This window comes from Rhodnius prolixus, unplaced genomic scaffold, assembly GCF_049639745.1.
Source record: "Rhodnius prolixus isolate KJV_2025 unplaced genomic scaffold, Rpr scaffold_1, whole genome shotgun sequence".
NCBI classification, from domain to species: Eukaryota; Metazoa; Arthropoda; class Insecta; order Hemiptera; family Reduviidae; genus Rhodnius; species Rhodnius prolixus.
Genome location: NW_027411581.1, coordinates 1,258,828 through 1,276,805, shown reverse-complemented (window position 1 = coordinate 1,276,805; position 17,978 = coordinate 1,258,828). Strand labels below are relative to the sequence as shown.

Below are 17,978 nucleotides of genomic sequence, written 5' to 3'. Positions count from 1 at the left end.
TACATGCATGTTAAAGTAGAAAAAGACAAAGTTAGAGTCGGCTACTGTTTAAATTTGAATCACGGAGGATTTAAAACAATATTTCAGACTTGAATTCGTCTTACCGAAATATTCGTGAGCACAAATAACACACAGTTAATAACAAGTAGATTATTCAACAACAATTATTCATTTCTCAATTGTAATTTAATTTTACTTACAGTAAAATACTGGAATAATTAGCTGTCCTAAAAGTATGCAATACTTATTTATTTTATATTACATAACATATATATAACATTGTGAGAAGAACAGCTACATTGAGAGTGTGATTGAAGAAAACTATATTATTTGCGATAAAGCCAGATAATTATTACCTATTATTATAAACGTTTGACTACTTCATAAAATAACAATTACTTTAATCGAAGAATAAACTTAAACAGATGATTTTTATTAAAAATAAAATAATCGAAATCATTGATGTATGTTGGTGTAAGCATTTTTTTAAAAAAGTTTTTAAATTTTGAAGCCTCGTAATTTTTTTTATTTTTTAGAACGTTTTCTTTTTAACCTGTAATTAATAGTTTGATTATTATAAATAACTAGATATTACAGTCAATCTACAGTGGTACTTGAACAAATATTTTGTAGACGAAAATGGCCAGCATAAGGGTCTGTGACATCTAATAAATTCTAAAAAATGTGAAGGAAAAGTTAATGCAGCAAAATTACTTTTATTAAAACTGTCCGGTAGGACAGTTGTATAAGGGTTGAACATCAAAAACTGCACGAAAAAGCGTAACGTTGAAAAACACCCAACTTTGACAATTTTTTTCTCTTTTTCTATAAAAGATAAAATTCCCAAATTTTCTTTAAATTATAGGGCAAACCCTCCTTTATAACTGCAATTTTTTTGTAACAACCCATATCTAATAGGTTTCGAGAAAAAAGTTGCCAAAAATGAGCAAAAACGGCTTTTTCAAAAAATGTTCTTGTTCTTGTTGTTGTTGTTGTTGTTCTTCTTCTTCTTCTTCTTCTTCTTCTTCTTGTTACCTTTTTTGTAAACAACGTAGCGCCTAAACGCGTGAACCGATTTTCATATCAACTAAGCATGAATGAAATGTTGGGTACTCGCTGATTTGTGTACCTTTTGGCGTTTAATCAACCCTTATACTTAACATTTTAAACTGTAAGTTTTTGTTAAGGAGATTTTTGTACCTTTTGGATAGATTTTCATTTTTATCTATTTTGCTAAGTTACATATCTGCTTTACTGTTTTTTTTTAAATTTGGAATAAGCAATTCTATCATTATAACCTGATAAGGTGTTAAGTATGAACCGTAACTACCACTGGAGAGATCTTTTTAAAGAATGATTATAGTTGCGGTCCCCAAACCATCCTCAATAACAATTTCTTTGAGAAAGCCTTTTTATATAAAATAGGAAGGTATTTGTACGTAAAATGCAAATTTAAACTGCGATTTCAGCCCTTCCTTTTAAGAGGAGTAAGAAAAATAAACGGGCGATTACAGTACTTCTCCCTAAAAGGCAAAGATTTTGAATCGAACGACAATTCATTAATGTAAATAGGTTCACCCATTGATAATTTTAACGATTGCAGTACTTCCTCTTAGTAGGTGTAAGAGCATGATGGCACTTCACAGCCATGTAGAGGAGCTTTAATCACTTCTTCGTGCTAAATTTTATCAAAATCGGGCTAAGCGTTATAGAAATATTGGTAATAATAGTTTTAGAAACGGCCTTACTTGGGTGGGGCAAACTCCCCTCCATATGAGGCATGGCGACGAGACTTTTAAAGTGCAATTCTGTACAAAATTTCGATTCGAATGACACTTCATTCATGAAAATCAGTTCACGTGTCGATAATTTGAAACGATTGCTATACTTCCCCTTAACTAGTGTAAGAGCAGATCGTCGCTTTAATGTTACATAGGGGAGCCCTAACCCCATCATCCTACCAAATTTTATCAAAATCGGGCTAAGATTTACAGAGTAATTAGTAATAATAATTTTGAAGAGGGCCTTACATAAAGGGGGCTAACTCCTCTCCCATTCGGTGTACAGCGTCGAGACCCCCAAAAGGCACATCTACATAAAATTCCGAATCGAATGACACCTCATTCATGAAAATCGGTTCACGCGTTTAGGCGCTACGTTGTTTACAAAAAAGGTAACAACAACAACAACAACAACAAGAAGAAGAAGAAGAACAATTTCTGAAAATGCCGTTTTTGCTCATTTTCGGCAACTTTTTTCTCGAAACCTATTAGATCTGGGTGGTTGCAAAAAAATTACAGTCATAAAGGAAGGTTTGCCCTATATTTTAAAGAAAATTTGGGAATTTTATCTTTTATAGAAAAAGAGAAAAAAATTGTCAAAGTTGGGTGTTTTTTAACGTTACGCTTTTTCTTGCACTTTTTGACGATCAACCCTTATACAACTGTCGTACCGGACAGTTTTAATAAAATCAAAGTAACTTTATTTAACCTAACCTGTATCGTTTAATAATAAATTAATAATATCGTTGCAGTTTGAGCATTATTGTGTAACATTTAATACTAACTCGTTCCCTCGTTCAATTTAGAAAAATTGTGATGTTCTATTTCTAATTTATAAGTAAATGAGATATTTCAACTATAAAGAATCGCTTTGATATATGTAGGAATTTTTTGCATCATAGCAACCAATGTTTACTTTTTTCAGGTTATAAATTTTCAGGTTATATATTAGTGTTTAAATAATTTAAGTAATTTTGCATATGTATATTCCAATTGTCCATTTGATGATAAAGCCAGCCTTATTTTAATGGCCGGAAATGTCAACAAAGAATTCTGCACTAATTTCTACATTTATATTGGTTGAAGTGTAAATGTTAATTTCTCTTAAAAGTTCTTTTTAAAATAACCTGGACTAAGGTAACTAACTTCCTTGCAGCATAGAAACTTCCATTTTGGGAATCCAACTCAACATGCAAAACAAAGAATTGACCATGATTGAAGCGCAAGTGTACAATCAGCCGTAATTACCACTTCCGGCATGTTTTGCTTTGTAAACTTTTCAATGATGAAAGATGTAAATATGTTATAGCAAAACGATTCTTTCTTTCTGTTAAAGTTTTGTAAGTCTGGCGAAATTACCGTCTACCGCAGGAGTCCCAATGTTGTTTCACCGAATCAAATTTGATTACTTTAAATAAAAAAAGTTACCAGCTGATTATTTGACACAAATTATACAATGAATCTATTTCCTGTATGCGTCGGACTGCTCACTGTCCTACTCTTACGGTTCTACAATGCTGGATTAAATTTGTTTCTATAACTCGAAGAGTCTGAAGGAAATGTATAAGAGAACGGAAGTCGTACACATCTATTATTTACTCTTTAACAAAAACTTACAGTTTAAAATGTTAAGTATAAGGGTTGATTAAACGCCAAAAGGTACACAAATCAGCAAGCACCCAACATTTCATTAATACTTCATTGATATTATTTTAAGTAATTTTACTACATTTATTTTCATTAATATTTTTTTGAATTTATTAGATGTTTCACAGACCCTTATGCTGGCCATTTTAATCTACAAAATATTTGTTCAAGTAGAACACCATTTAACTTAGATTGACTGTAATAAGATAAATAAGATATGCATATTTTTATGACAGCTAACATAATTATTCCAGTATTTTACTATAAGTAAAATTAGAGGGACTAAATTAAATTACAATTGAGAAATGAATAATTATTGCTGAATAATTTACTTGATATTACCTACGCGTTATTTGTGCTCACAAATACTTCGGAAAGACGAATTCTAGACTGAAATATTGTTTTAAATCCGTGATTCAAATTTAAATAGTAGCCGACTCTGCCTTTGTCTTTTTTTACTTTAACGTGCATGTACATACATACGATATATGTGACTATTCAGAATAAAGAGCATAATAAAGATAAATCAGAAGAATAATTTGGAATAAAGCTAAAATAAAGTACCTATTTAATTACGAAAATATAATATACATTTTATCATAATTATAACAAAAAAATAAAATATTATGAATGAACAAAGGGAAGGGATTAGCTATGCGGTTAGCATATTGGATTCCCACGTGGAGGTTCCGGGTTCGAATCCAGCTGCTGACCCTTAGATTTTCTCTTTCTAAGAGCTTCTTACAGCTCACTGTCCGGGTGATGGACAGAGTTGTCTGTAACGAGAGAACACTGTCCGGAGGCCGGCAGTGCACTGAAAAAAGCTGCGAGCGCCAGTAACCGCAGATTTTTGAAGTTGTTGAAGCGACTTAAATCATAAAAAAAAAAAAAATGAATGAACTGGCCAGCATAAGGGTCTGTGAAACATCTAATAAATTCAAAAAAATATTAATGAAAATAAATGTAGTAAAATTACTTAAAATAATATCAATGAAGTATTAATGAAATGTTGGGTACTAGCTGATTTGTGTACCTTTTGGCGTTTAATCAACCCTTATACTTAAAACATTTTAAACTGTAAGTTTTTGTTAAAGAGATTTTTGTACCTTTTGGACAGATTTTCTTTTTTGTATGTTTTGCAAAGTTACATATCTGCTTTACAGATTTTATTAAAATTGGGAATAATAAATTTAATTTTATCATTATAACCTGAAAAGGTGTTAAGTCGGAGTTACTACCACTGGACAGATCTTTTTAAAGAATGATTATAGTTGCGGTCCCCAAGCCATCCTCAATAACAATTTTTTTGAGAAAGCGTTTTGAATAAAATAGGAAGGTAATTTGTACGTAAATAGCAAAATTAAACTGCGATTTCAGTACTTCCCTTTAAGAGGAGTAAGAAAAATAAACTGCGATTACAGTACTTCTCCCAAAGAGGCAAAGATTTTGAATCGAACTACAATTCATTGATGAAAATCGGTTCACTCATTGAAAATTTTAACGATTGCAATACTTCCTCTTAGTAGGTGTAAGAGCATGATGGCACTTCACAGCCACGTAGAGGAGCTTTAACCACTTCTTCTTACTAAATTTTATCAAAATCGGACTAACCGTTATAGAAATATTGGTAATAATAGTTTTAGAAAGGGCCTTACTTGGGTGGGGCAAACTCCCCTCCTTATGAGGCACAGCGTCGAGACTTTTAAAGTGCAAATCTGTACAAAATTTCGATTCGAATGACACTTTATTCATGAAAATCGGTTCACGTTTCGATAATTTGAAACGATTGCTATACTTCCCCTTTACAAGTGTAAGAGCAGATCGTCGCTTTAATGTTACGTAGGGGAGCCCTAACCCTGTCATCCTACCAAATTTTATCAAAATCGGGCTAAGATTTACAGAGTAATTAATGATAATAATTTTGGAGGGGGCCTTACATAAAGGGGGCTAACTCCTCTCCCATTCGATGTGCAGCATCGAGACCCCCAAAAGGCACATCTACATAACATTCCGACTCGAATGACACCTCATTCATGAAAATCGGTTCACGCGTTTAGGCGCTACGTTGTTTACAAAAAAGGTAACAACAACAACAACAAGAAGAAGAAGAAGAAGAAGAAGAAGAAGAACAAGAACAAGAACAATTTTTGAAAATGCCGTTTTTGCTCATTTTCAGCATCTTTTTTCTCAATATCTATCAAATCTAGGCTGTTGCAAAAAAATTACAGTTATAAAGGAGGGTTTGGAGTAAGATTTAAAGAAAATTTGGGAATTTTATCTTTTATAGAAAAAGAGAAAAAAATTGTCAAAGTTGGGTGTTTTTCAACGTTACGCTTTTTCGTGCAGTTTTTGATGATCAACCCTTATACAACTGTCCTACCGGACAGTTTTAATTTTTGCAGTTTGCGTTGTCAACATGACCAGGTTTCCATGGTAACGCTGTAGAAATGACAAGGTCCGCGAAATAGCAAGACCTTGAGCTAGGGACTGACTGCACGCTGCACGATAGCGGTGACTCACAGAATGGCACGTGTATGAATTCAAGGCCACAGATCAGGGCTACCACTTCCTGACATTCTAAACTATCGTACACCCTTAATAGCAGTTATACTTGCCAATAATATTTATTTTAATCATTCCTTGATTTAAATACTCATTGGTGCCTTTTTTTATGTTTTATTTCAGATAAAAACTATTGGTTCATCGAACAAATTTACGTAAGTCAATCAGTTCGATTAATTTTAATGGTGTTTAATTTTCTGCTTGCAGTGCATGCCATTCTTATCCTGATTTATTAATTAAATTTTGAATGAAATTAGTAAGTTTCTTCTCAGTTACACAATTCACTGAGTGAAGTTTACAACTGCAAAATATCATCTATAATACAACCTTGCGTTAAAAGCATTAATTTAACCTAATTTAACGTTCACAAAATAGACAACACTGGTCAGCTTTGTCCTTTTGAACGATAGAGGCAATTTTTAGGGCGACAATAAAGTGAGGCTCAACGCGATCGCGTTTTGCAACATTTTCTACTTGAGTTGTTGGGTAAATTACATGGTGCGGTTATTGCTTTATTTTGCAGCATCAAATGACAATTATTTTATTTGATGTTAAACAGCGTGAAAAAAATCGAGACGCTAATTCAATCAAAGATGCTGCGCGTTATTCAGGATGATGATCCCGCATCATAAGGTGCGGATTTTGGTCTTAAACTTTACTGCCCGCATGTTTCACCAAGTATTTGAGTAAATATGATGAATAAGATTTGATCTCTTCATTCAATAATATTTTCATTCTTACTGACTCTTCCAATTGCGGTTTTATTATTTGCGGTCATTGGGGCCTGGAGCTCTTTTCAGTGCACTGCCGGCCTCAGGACAGTGTTCTCTTTTTACAGAAAGCACTGCCTATCAACGGAATATGAGCTGTAAGAAGTCCCTAGGAAGAGAAAACCTTAAGGGTTATCTGCTGGATTCAGAACCAGCATCTTTGCATGGGAATCCAATACGCTAAGCACCCCTACCTACAAGAAAAACAAGTTGATCTGGACCCTCCTAAGATGACTCTCCTAAGCTGAGAATGCAAACTAACAACTTCACAATACTGGACTTGTTTACTAGGAGACGTTAGATAATACGTGTACCACATCTAGATTTTTCGGAAAAACCATTGTTTAGCTTTTCTCGGAAATATTATATCGAGCCATTTCCGCTTTCTTCACGTTGCACTCAACTTGCTCTGCTACTGTACTCCAGGGAAATTCCTTAAAGTGGGCATCTTGAAAGAGCGGGAATATGCATTTAAATTACCATTTCCTGTGACAGTGCAGTCCACATCAATAAGGCGAGCGGAAGTAAGCCCGAGTTTGGAGAGAGTACTACCACCGGAAGTTTTCACTTCAATCAGGGACGAAGTTTCCCGCTAAAATGTCACTTCAGTATAATGTACAATTTCGCTAACCGGATATTGGAAGTTAGAATTAAATGTATTTATTTATAAACATTCATGTAAATAGAAATAAATATTCATTTAATATTCTTTTTTATTTTAAGATGGGAGTTTATTATTTTCTTTTTAATAATTTGAAGTAATATTTCATTTATATTCTTTTCTATTTTCAATAATAAAGGTTAAGTAATTGTTTTGTTGTCTATTTATATTCACTTTAATAGAAGATTATTATTAAAATTACTTTTACTTTTTTGTGTGTAAATACTGTACTCATTTGTATGGCTTATGCTTCACAAATAAATAAATGAATAAAAAATATTTAAAGTTTTGAGTTATGAATTACGAGAATTCTAGGAAAATTTAGTAATAATGCTAATGCTAATTTTTTTTGTATGGAAAGTTGGCAATACTTGTTACTAACTTGTCGCAATCGGTGTGGCTATTTTTAGAATTCAATTGAAATTAGGGATAAACACGATTAAGCAAAATGGTGAAATAAATGCAGACGTGTCAATACAGAGCGCAGCACAGCAATACACGCGCCCTTGTCAGATGGCACGTGTGTCCGTCTTACAGTTGGTAAAATGAAGTAATCCACCTTGCCACGTGCAGTCTGTCAGACCACTCAGTGTGCTCTGTCATTGGCTGAGTAAAACAACCTGCACGGACCAAAACTCCTTATCACCTTCTAATCTCGAATTGGCCTAAATCCTAGTAATTAATTACCAATACTAATGTAAACATTTCTTAAAAAAAAAACAAAAAACCTCCAAGCAGCTACTTCTTGTGAAGTTCCCACTTCATACTGCTTTTCTCTAACTTCGCGTTAGAAATGGCAATCCGTCAGCTCAGGGAATTTTATTTAAAAATTAGACCAAGAAGATTTAGGATTTTGCAGATTGGTGTTTGCAGTTTTTTTCTAGTCGGATTGTTGAGTCTCGAAACTTCATCGGCCCGTCTATTAGAGACAGAATCCAGCAGAAAATGGATACTCACCAACGCGGCTTATCCATGGAAGAAGAATATTTCCAGAAAGGCAATCAGTCTTCAGGAGAATCATTACCCATGGACTCTCACTTCAGCTAATCTCGGACTTGGCTGCTGAAAGAGAGAGATGACGAGGGGCATGTATGGCCCCATCAAGGTCATTTCAACTTGGCGGGACTTAATTTAAATAACTACGGCATTGGTCTCAATTATACAGTAACTAATGTTTGCAGAGGACACTGTACTTTCCATCTTCGTCTTGTGGACATCATAAAGGTAGTCTGGTTAGACTCTGATCTTGGAGAACATCTACGCGGCTTCATATATTTCTGTTGTGAGTTTTTTTCTGCTAGATCGGTCACTGCTCCCGCTGTGCCCCGAGTGTGTAGCAAAAAAAACTCGAATATTGACATTTCGACTTAGTGTCACCATGAGACGTGACCTTGAAGGTGAACCGGAAATGCCTTTTTACCGTAAGAGATTCACAATTTTTTGTTTTTGTTTTAGATTCTCTACGAAACATGTGCGATGTTTAACAGGAACATCCACTTCTGAAGCAGAGGGGGGTCCTCTGATGTGATGACCACCTTTCCAGCTCTAACAGGACGGAAGTAGAATCCGAATTCGAAGAAAATTGATTACGCGGAAGTGATACTTGATTGAATAGATTTGTGATTTTTAGCTATTTAGTTCGCACTGTTTCAGCTGTATCCAAGATTAGATAAATGGCTGCAAGCTAGTCGTGAGAGTGGTTTGTGTATTTTCCCTTAGGGGGGGAGAGGAGTGAGGAGATTATACTAAGTGCGCGAAGGGGATGGAGGGGGGGGGGTGCGTCGTAGTTATCTGGACGGGGGAACACGTGCGGTTTGTGCTGGCCCCAGTGGGCGCTATCAGCTGGTCGAGGCAAGGTCAGCTGCGCCGGGGTTAGTATGAGTGAGGCGGCGCTACTATTGGCAACCCTACTACGTAGTGTGGGGAAGTTTGGCAAGTCGGTTGGCCATACTGGGCGGGCTTCACCTTGATTCCACGTGGAGCCACGTGTATCCCTAAGAGATGGTCGTCCACCAGGTGCTTTCTCCTGTGTACCCCGCAACCGCTGAAGGCGATTGCCATTACTACACCTCACTTCTACACGTTCATGCCTGTCACTCTCTCCTCCCGCCCGTCAATGTATAAACTTACTTCCTATTTCCTGTTGTTAACCTGACCTGAAACCTTCCATCCCTACCAAAAAATAAAAATAAACAATTATCACAAGTGAAAAGGTTTGCGTGCTAACTAGTTACCCCACAGGTATCTTTAATTGTAGTCTTGTTTTGTGATTGTGTATCAGGTGTCAGCTAATGGAACTCGACTGGTCATAGACACGTGGAGTTACCCTCGCCGCCAGCGGCTACACGTGTTCTAGATAGATCGTTACTTTCTCTTGTCGCTCTTAGAGAAGGAAATAGCGCGCACCTTCGGAACTTCCAGGAGATTTCCCCCACTATTCGATCAAAGCTTCACGACATTGTTACTTTCTCTTCCTGTGCCAGATGGGAGAAAGTTTTGCGATCGAGCCGAAGTTTCACCGGAAGTATCCGATTTTAAGTCCTCCAAGCCCAAGGAAGTAGTTTGTATGTGCAGGAATCCTTTCTCAGCATGCCCCATACATGGTGTGCTGCGTGCTGTCTGTCTGGTTAGCGTATCTCGAAACGTGAGACTCGCCGGAAGTTCAAATCTGAGACGCCACCACCACCAACTTGGAGAAAACCAGTCAGCCGGAAGCGCCACATTACTGTATCGATTAGTTAGTACTTAGAGATTTCCTCTAGAACTGCTCCTATTGCTTTCCTTCAAACTCGCCACGCTTTCCACGCGGTTCTGCAGCTTTTTATCTCAACGTTTTTCCAGTGAAAACTTGCTTAAGGGAAATTTTGGGTTGAGCTTTGTTTTTAACCCAAAAATTCGCCGAAAATCACTACTGCGGAAAGTAATTTCACACCGGATCTTCTTATCTTTTTTGGGTAACACTGCCATCTGAGTCGTAAAGATGGCAGAGATTGTGACTATGTTACGTTTAGTACCCAAGTCCGCGATTAGATCGCCATTTTATTTTCACTAAATTGGAGGGACAGCTTATTTAAAATGAAAAAACAAAAAAAAAATCGACTATTAGCACCCTGTAATGTGGAACGGAAGTGCGCATAGTAATTTGAACTGCGGTTTTGAACAGAATGTAAACAGGTAAGGTTACTAGCGGATGTTGCTAGTGGTTATACCCACCCAGCAAACAGGAGCCCGGCGGACAGCTGTGCTGCTCTCTCTGGTTTTCAATAAGAGTTACCCATCTCTACCGCCAAAAAAGATCAACATTAACAAGAATCTGGTGTTGGAGACTCGCAGGACTTTCTATTACGTCAGTTGGTAGGAACTATCTATCTGCAGAAGTTCTCTTACTAATACTAGCCGTTCTTAGTCAAGCTGTGTTGTGCCTGCCGTTAATGGCACAGGTTACTAAGCTGATAGTTACACTTTCTACCAACATACTGCGCCACCTACACATAGAAAAGTATCTTTTCAAGCAATAACGTCCTCAAAAATTACTTCCACAAATTATTTTAAATAAACTGTTGATACATAAATACATTCTAAGTTGAATATTTATTGGTCCGTAACCTTTTCGCAAAATGCGTAAACAAAATTCAGAAACCTATTCTGAGAACTCGTGTTTCTGGTTGTTAATCGTTTTCCTAAAATTTTGAAATTCTAGCAACGCTTTTACTTCTTGACATTCTCCAAATAACGGAACACTATCTGATTCAGAATAAGATATTTGTAGACCAAGTTTCTCTTTTATGTTTTGGTGTGTGGTTGTGAGGTAAAATAAACTAAACAATAAAGATGGAAAAGAATAGAGTTTAAAGTATTTACTGTAATCTCTAAAGCAGTAATATACATTTTAATATTATTGTAATAATAAAAATAAATGAAAACCTTCAGCACCAGGTTCTGACGTTTAATAAATCCTTAAAAAATAAACAATACGCTAACCGCATGGCTGATCCCTTCCCTAATTTGCTGATTTGAGTCCTTATGAACATGGAACCCTTGTATCCATATTTTTGAACTAAATATATCTGTTTTGGGTAAATATGGTTTCCATGGTTACTCCAAGGAAACCATATTTACCAATCTAAATGTTCGGATGATAGGAATAATTAGACCGATTTAAGCCTGGTTTTAGAGAAGTAGAATGTTCTTATTAACGACCTGTGGTTCTAGGCTAAATATCCATTTGACATCAATCTCACTGATTTTCTAGAATCACAGAAATCTAGGCCTTAGATTTTATTTAATGTTTAATATTAGAAGTTTATAGTAAAGTATGTTTGCTAGTCGCCTTCGTCCACGGCCACCTAATTTAGTAGTTGGACGTAAAGCACTTCCAAAAAAGTAGGCTTTAATTTACTATTTGGAAAAATTATTACTCCTACTTAGAAAACAATCGTGCTTCGAGGTGCTCATCGTTACTGTCTCCTAAAAATTCCTTATAACAATTAACCTAGGCAAACATTTCTAATAACAGTGATCATTATTTAGGGACAAGTTCATAGAAATTCGATGCAGGGAAAATCGCGACAAACCAGATCTGTTTCACTTATACTTGGCGACGTTCGGCCAAAATCTCAGATTTTCAGTTTTTTAAAGACAATCTGACGCCATCCGCTCACATCATTTACTGAATGCCGCCTTTTTCGTCACAATGGGAACTCGGAACGAATATTTCCCGTATAGAAACTCAGTGACTGCAATGCAACAGGAAGAGATCGGTAGAATTCGAGTTCCTCTTATTCTGGAGTAAGAACATGATTGCACTTAGAACTTAAGTATGGTAACTCTATACTCTTTTTCCTGCCCAGTATTCTAAGAAGCAATTGAGGATACGCTTCCTCTAATGTGTCATTGCAGGATAATGAACAATTATACCAACATAATAAGTGGTGCTTTAAACGTTCTGAGTTTAAAGAGATGCAGAATTAGCACCTGGAAAGTTCAGAAGAGAAGCTTCCGGTGGCGCACAAGGCACGATCGCTAAACTTCCTTTACCAAGTGTTCAGGAGATTGGAAATATGGAACGAGCTAATGTCTTGGAAATAGACTCGTGCAAGCCATACAGTGTGGCCAACTCACGAGCCAAGGTCGCACTGAAATAGTCACCAAATCTACTTTGAGTGATTGCCGGTGTGACACGTGTGCAACTATTACTTTATTATTAGTGGAGCACACAGACTGAGCTCGTGTCGCCATATTCCAAGCGCCCACTAACAACACTCCAAGAAGCGAGCGATATCTTGGTCACTAAACTAATTTTCACTATCTACCACATCCTTCAAATTGTGTAATCGGTATTTAAAAACAAAAAATATAAAATATTTGAATTTTTATTGTGTGCGATAAGTGGGGGGGGGGGGGCAAATTATCAAAATTTACTGAGCTACACGTGTCAGTACTCTAAAATTCAGTTCATTGCTACGTAGATGTTGGGGCTCAAATTCTTGAAAATGCACTGGAAATATCTCCTTGATTTCGTAACAATTAATTCTGAAAATAAGTACGATTTAAGCCGGAAGGTTGAAATTTGGTCTAGTTAAGGTGACGTCATGGATTGCTTGTATTCTAAACGAATATTTCAGTTTATAGAATTATTTCAGAAGCAATGAGGGTTTTTATTGGGAGCAGGCATTGGATAACAAGACAGCAGACGGTGTGTTGTTAGGAGGGAGAGATTGGTGTGTGGTAACTCAGTTACCGAAGTATAATTTATGGCAGAGGCCTGGCTAATTTGGGCAGCTTGGGTTTCAAAACCAGTATTAGAGGGAAATTTGCCAACTAGACTTGCACCCTGTTGAATGAGACAATGACGGGTCTTTTTTTACCTTCTCTCCTTAAGTGCAAATATTGAGAGCATGTCAATTTTTTTTTTTAAAAATTTTAGTTTTACCGGAAACACATTTTGAAGTGACCTGAATCTGAAAAAGTGTTTTTTTCCCGAACGAAAACGATGAAATATCGCCGGAAGTATAGTAATACTGCTGCGGATTCTTACACGACTCGACTGTAAACTTAGCGATGAAAAACAATGCGTATATTCGCTGTGAAAATTTAGTTTGGAAAATTGGGCGCGAACATAATGCATGCTTTTTGTTAAAGTATGAAAAAATTAACACAATCCATCAAAATAGTCATGCGAGTATCACTTCCAACTTTATTCCAGCATAAAGGTTATAAACATGGTCACAACTGGTCGATAAATTAGTTATTTTTGTGAACAGAAAATTTTTTAAAAAGCGCAGTCTAAATTTTGATGAATTTATTGAACATTTGGATGGGAAGGATTGGCTAAGTCTGAACAAATTTTGCAAAAAAGCTTGGCAATATTCCTCCCAATATCGGGAGTTTAACTGTTCAATAATTTCTAAATTTGCAATAATTATTATTATATTTGAAATATTTAAAGTCGATTAAGTACAAACTTCATGGTTTAATTTGTTTTTCATTTATTTACTTTATTTAGAGGTGACCTTTTATAAGTTTATTATTTATGTTTATTTTGCACCTCTTTGTTATTATTGTTCTTTACATTATTGCATATGGATTACATTCTTCTTTGTAACTCTTTCTTTTGTGCTTTTTATAGTTTTTTCTCCTTAACAAGAAGAACGAGTTTTTATTTATTTATTTATATAAAGTGTTTTTTTTTGAAGCCTGAGTTGCTAATTATACATTTTTTTTTGGTGTTTGACGACTCTTCAGACGGTCTAAGGACCATGAATATGTCTGTCTGTGCTTTTGTATTTGTATTTCAAAGTTTATTATTATCTAAAACTTTTTAATAAAGACTTATTGTTATTACTATTATTAAACATATTTCCTGCGCATGAGCATGTGAAGTATTTACAATCCATCACAATAGTCATGCGAGTGTCACTGCCCACTTTATTCCAGCATAAAGATTATAAACATGGTCACAACTGGTCGATAATTAGTTATTTTTGTAAACAGAAGATTTGTAATTTACCAGCGGCCTAGTAAACAAACTATCAGAACTGCCAACTGCGTGTTGACCTGCTGGCTGGAGGTTATGTGTTTTTTAGTAAGACACGTGTGACCAGGCCGGCAAGGTTAGTTTGCTAATGTTTACTAGATATATTGCACAACTGAGTTGTGTTGCTGCACCTGGACTAGCGCGTAGCTCTCCCCCACGTGATTGCCATCTCGTCCGGTCGATCCATCAGCACTACAGTGTTGCCCGGTTCTTGACTTCCTCTCACTATGTTAAAATTTCGAAACTTATGGTCGCAATTACCACACCGTCTACATAACCTGGAATGTATAATTAAGGCCGGCCATTTTCCTTTCTTCTCTTCCATCTCTCTCTCTCTAATCCAGTGCTGCTATCGTGTTAAATATGCGAAACTGAGTTAATGCCCGGCCCCCTGCAAAAGAAAATTGGTGCGAGATTTGAAGCATTTATTAGACCAGCGTAACTCAAGAAACGATAAATTGCCAACAGTTCAAATTTCGATATTTGGTTTCGTTTCCCTACCGGATATGACGTAGAACTCTTTCTTTGTCTTTTCTCGGAGGAAATCAGGGCTGCTTTGATGAAATAATTTTCCAGTTTCCTGAAGATTTTTTTTTTGTTTTCCTTCAGATTTGTGGGCATTTCATGGAAACTGTTTCCAAAGATTTTCTGCAAAACTTACGTGTATTAATTGCGCACATATATTTCTAAGATTTTCCTCGGAAAAATTCTTATAAGGGCGTTCGACACAAAAGATGGTGAGTAGTCCGATACTCTAAAGTTCCACTTTAGAGTATTGTACAGCCTCACCAACCTACTGGCACTAACCGTCTGCCTCCACCAAAATCCTTCACATATCTCTGGCAATGTCGCGCTCTCCCTTCAATCTCAAAAATGCCTCCTAAACTTGTACGTGGCTTTTCCTCAGGGTGTGTGTGAGTCTTCCAGGCCTGTTCTCTGTCAGTTTTCTGCTCCAAATAATCCTCCTTAGTTGGTCCTTTCTTAAGAAAAGTACAAAACCTAATTTTTCTGGAAAAAAGAGACAAATTCCTGTTTTCCTTCCTGCAGCTCTAGCCGCCTCACCCCATTTTCGCAGACAGATCCACAAATACGCCCCGCACTTCGTTAAATTTAACATTCTGACTTCCCTTGATAGTACCCAGTACCCATGGATTTTCTAAATTTCAATAGCTTCTGGGGGAGCATAGTAACACCCATGGATGGTCTTCCGAAATATACCCATGCTTCAACATATTCGAATGATCGTCCCACTTATTACGATTTAAGGAAGATCTAATGAGTTGCTCAAAATTTTGATACCAAATAAAGTTATTAAACCGGAAATATTGCTTTTCAGAAAAGATTTTTGGTTGTTTTATATTTTCTGTAAACATTCCATCTGCTTTAGATCTACAATGAGTTCGTTCATAGCAGATTCGAATGAGGGTAGTTTAAAGGAGAGGTTGAAATATACAATATTTACCCGCATGATGTAATTTCAGAGAAGGCTTCAGGAGCCGTACATTGTTAGACAGAATCACATTTGTTTTTGAAATTTTGAGAGGATAGGACAGCTTTGAATTGTTAGTTCTGTATCTACTAGAGCGGTCACTGAATTACGCTCACAAATGTTCACGTAAAGTGCAAATCGAATTTGGAAATGGTATTTGCTATGGTTTATCAACCTGTTAATACATGCACGTCCGGCAGGTTGGTGGGGGGGGGGGCGCGTGAGGCTCGCGGGGTCACGCACGTGCGCAGTTGAGTCTGTTTGTTTTTATTGGATTATTTTAGCGCGAACAAGTTGCGGTGTCATCTCTTTAAATGCAAATAGCCTCCGTATGTGGCCAGGACTGTTTAGCGATTTTAATTCTCTTCTCCAAATCTATGAATTATTCAATGGGACGCCTAGACGTTGAAGGCTCCAAAGTGCTGGGTTCTTCTAAGTGGTGGTCAGCCTACCCCATGAATATTGTCATCTCCAATCTTTTTCCTGTATACGTTCGCATAATCGATTCTTAACCGGCAATCCATTATATTGAGGCGACAGGCTCCACTCATCTTTCAAGCAGCATCCCGTTTACGCAGGGAGCGACTATCAAGCCAGATCTACTGTGGCTCCCATAATTGTAGTTATTCAGGGGTGTCCGTCAAGAGTGAAAATAGATTAATTTTTAGCCAACCGCGGAAGCTAAATGTTCACAAGTGCGAATTACATTTTTCTGTAGAATGTTGTACTCATGGTGTACCCCTTCGAGTTGGGCAGTGCAGTTCTGAGCTTTACAAAAGGGGTGTGAACACACGTCTGTCAGATGCTATCGCGACCTCAACTTCTTCAGATGCCTGCTGTGTAGATAAGGCCCCCTTCAGCATGCAAGAACGGGGGAGCTGTGTTCTTACTGCATCGAGGCTATCAGATCTCTTCACAGCTTCTAGTTCTGCAATTAGATATTCGTCTGCTTTAGTCTTGGAGAGTTCTACTTTTGGTATGCAGCGCTATGACTTACCTAAATTCTCCTAGAACTTCCCCAATCAACAATAGACGTGGACAGAATATATGGTGACCACGTGGTCACCTCCTCCGCCAGAGCGAATTCTTCTCTTTCAACATTCTCCCCGATTATTTTTTACAATCGGCCATGTTCGGTGGGACTGGTTGTTTAAATGGCGGTTGTTAAAATAGATACCGGTCCCTTCCCTTCTTATCTGTTCTATCAGAGATGTGGTAAGTCACGATGTTTGCGCTCTATAAGGCCACTAATTGTACTATATACATCTGTTTGGTTATTCCGGGCGCGATAGCGCTGCTCGATTGGCGTGCTCTACCTGACAAACAGTTCCTATTAAACAGGTGTCAGCGAACTCTCTTCACAGCGTTACCAACAGCTGCTCTCTGCCAGCAGTAGAGAGACAAAACATCCTCATCTGCGACTGATTCCTCTAACCATTTCCACTTCCTCTTTTGGTTTCACAATTTCCATATTGAGTTCTCACCGGAAACATGACGCAGCCATCATGAGCAAACAGTGTTCTATTTCTTGTTCCCTTTCTTTAGCACAACGAGTCATACATGTTAGAAGTTAATAACCAGGAAGTGAAGGATGAATAACAGATGATTAGACAGAGAACGGTACAGTCACACGGGACACAATGGACACACAACAGAAGCGTGACAACAATGGGTGAAAAAGCCAACGAGTTCACGTGTTCTCAACAATAACATAACCTGAACTATATTACCTTCTCACCAATGATAACAATAAACACTAGAAGTATGGCCAACCTAAACAATATCACTTTTATTTATTAAAAATTCGCCTTACTCTCACTAAGACGTTTATTAGTTGTATTCAGATCTCTTTTGTTGAGCTTAACTTTTAGAAAAAAATTAAAATGAAAACTAATATAATAAAAGCTTCATTCCATTGTTCAATATAAAATAAATAATGTTCAACCCATTTACAGAGAAAGGCAACTGACACCGCATTGCCCGGTCCTTCTCTTTGAATAGAAGCAGAACAGTAGAAAACTGTGGTACTTAC

The 17,978-nt window shown here is 36.8% G+C and overlaps 1 protein-coding gene across 1 annotated transcript in view; it reads right to left on the bottom strand.

The window, feature by feature from the left end:
* The window catches only part of Cipc (Clock interacting protein circadian), a 46,813-nt gene that overhangs the window by 16,626 nt on the left and 12,209 nt on the right, over positions 1 to 17,978 (bottom strand). The window lies entirely within an intron of this gene.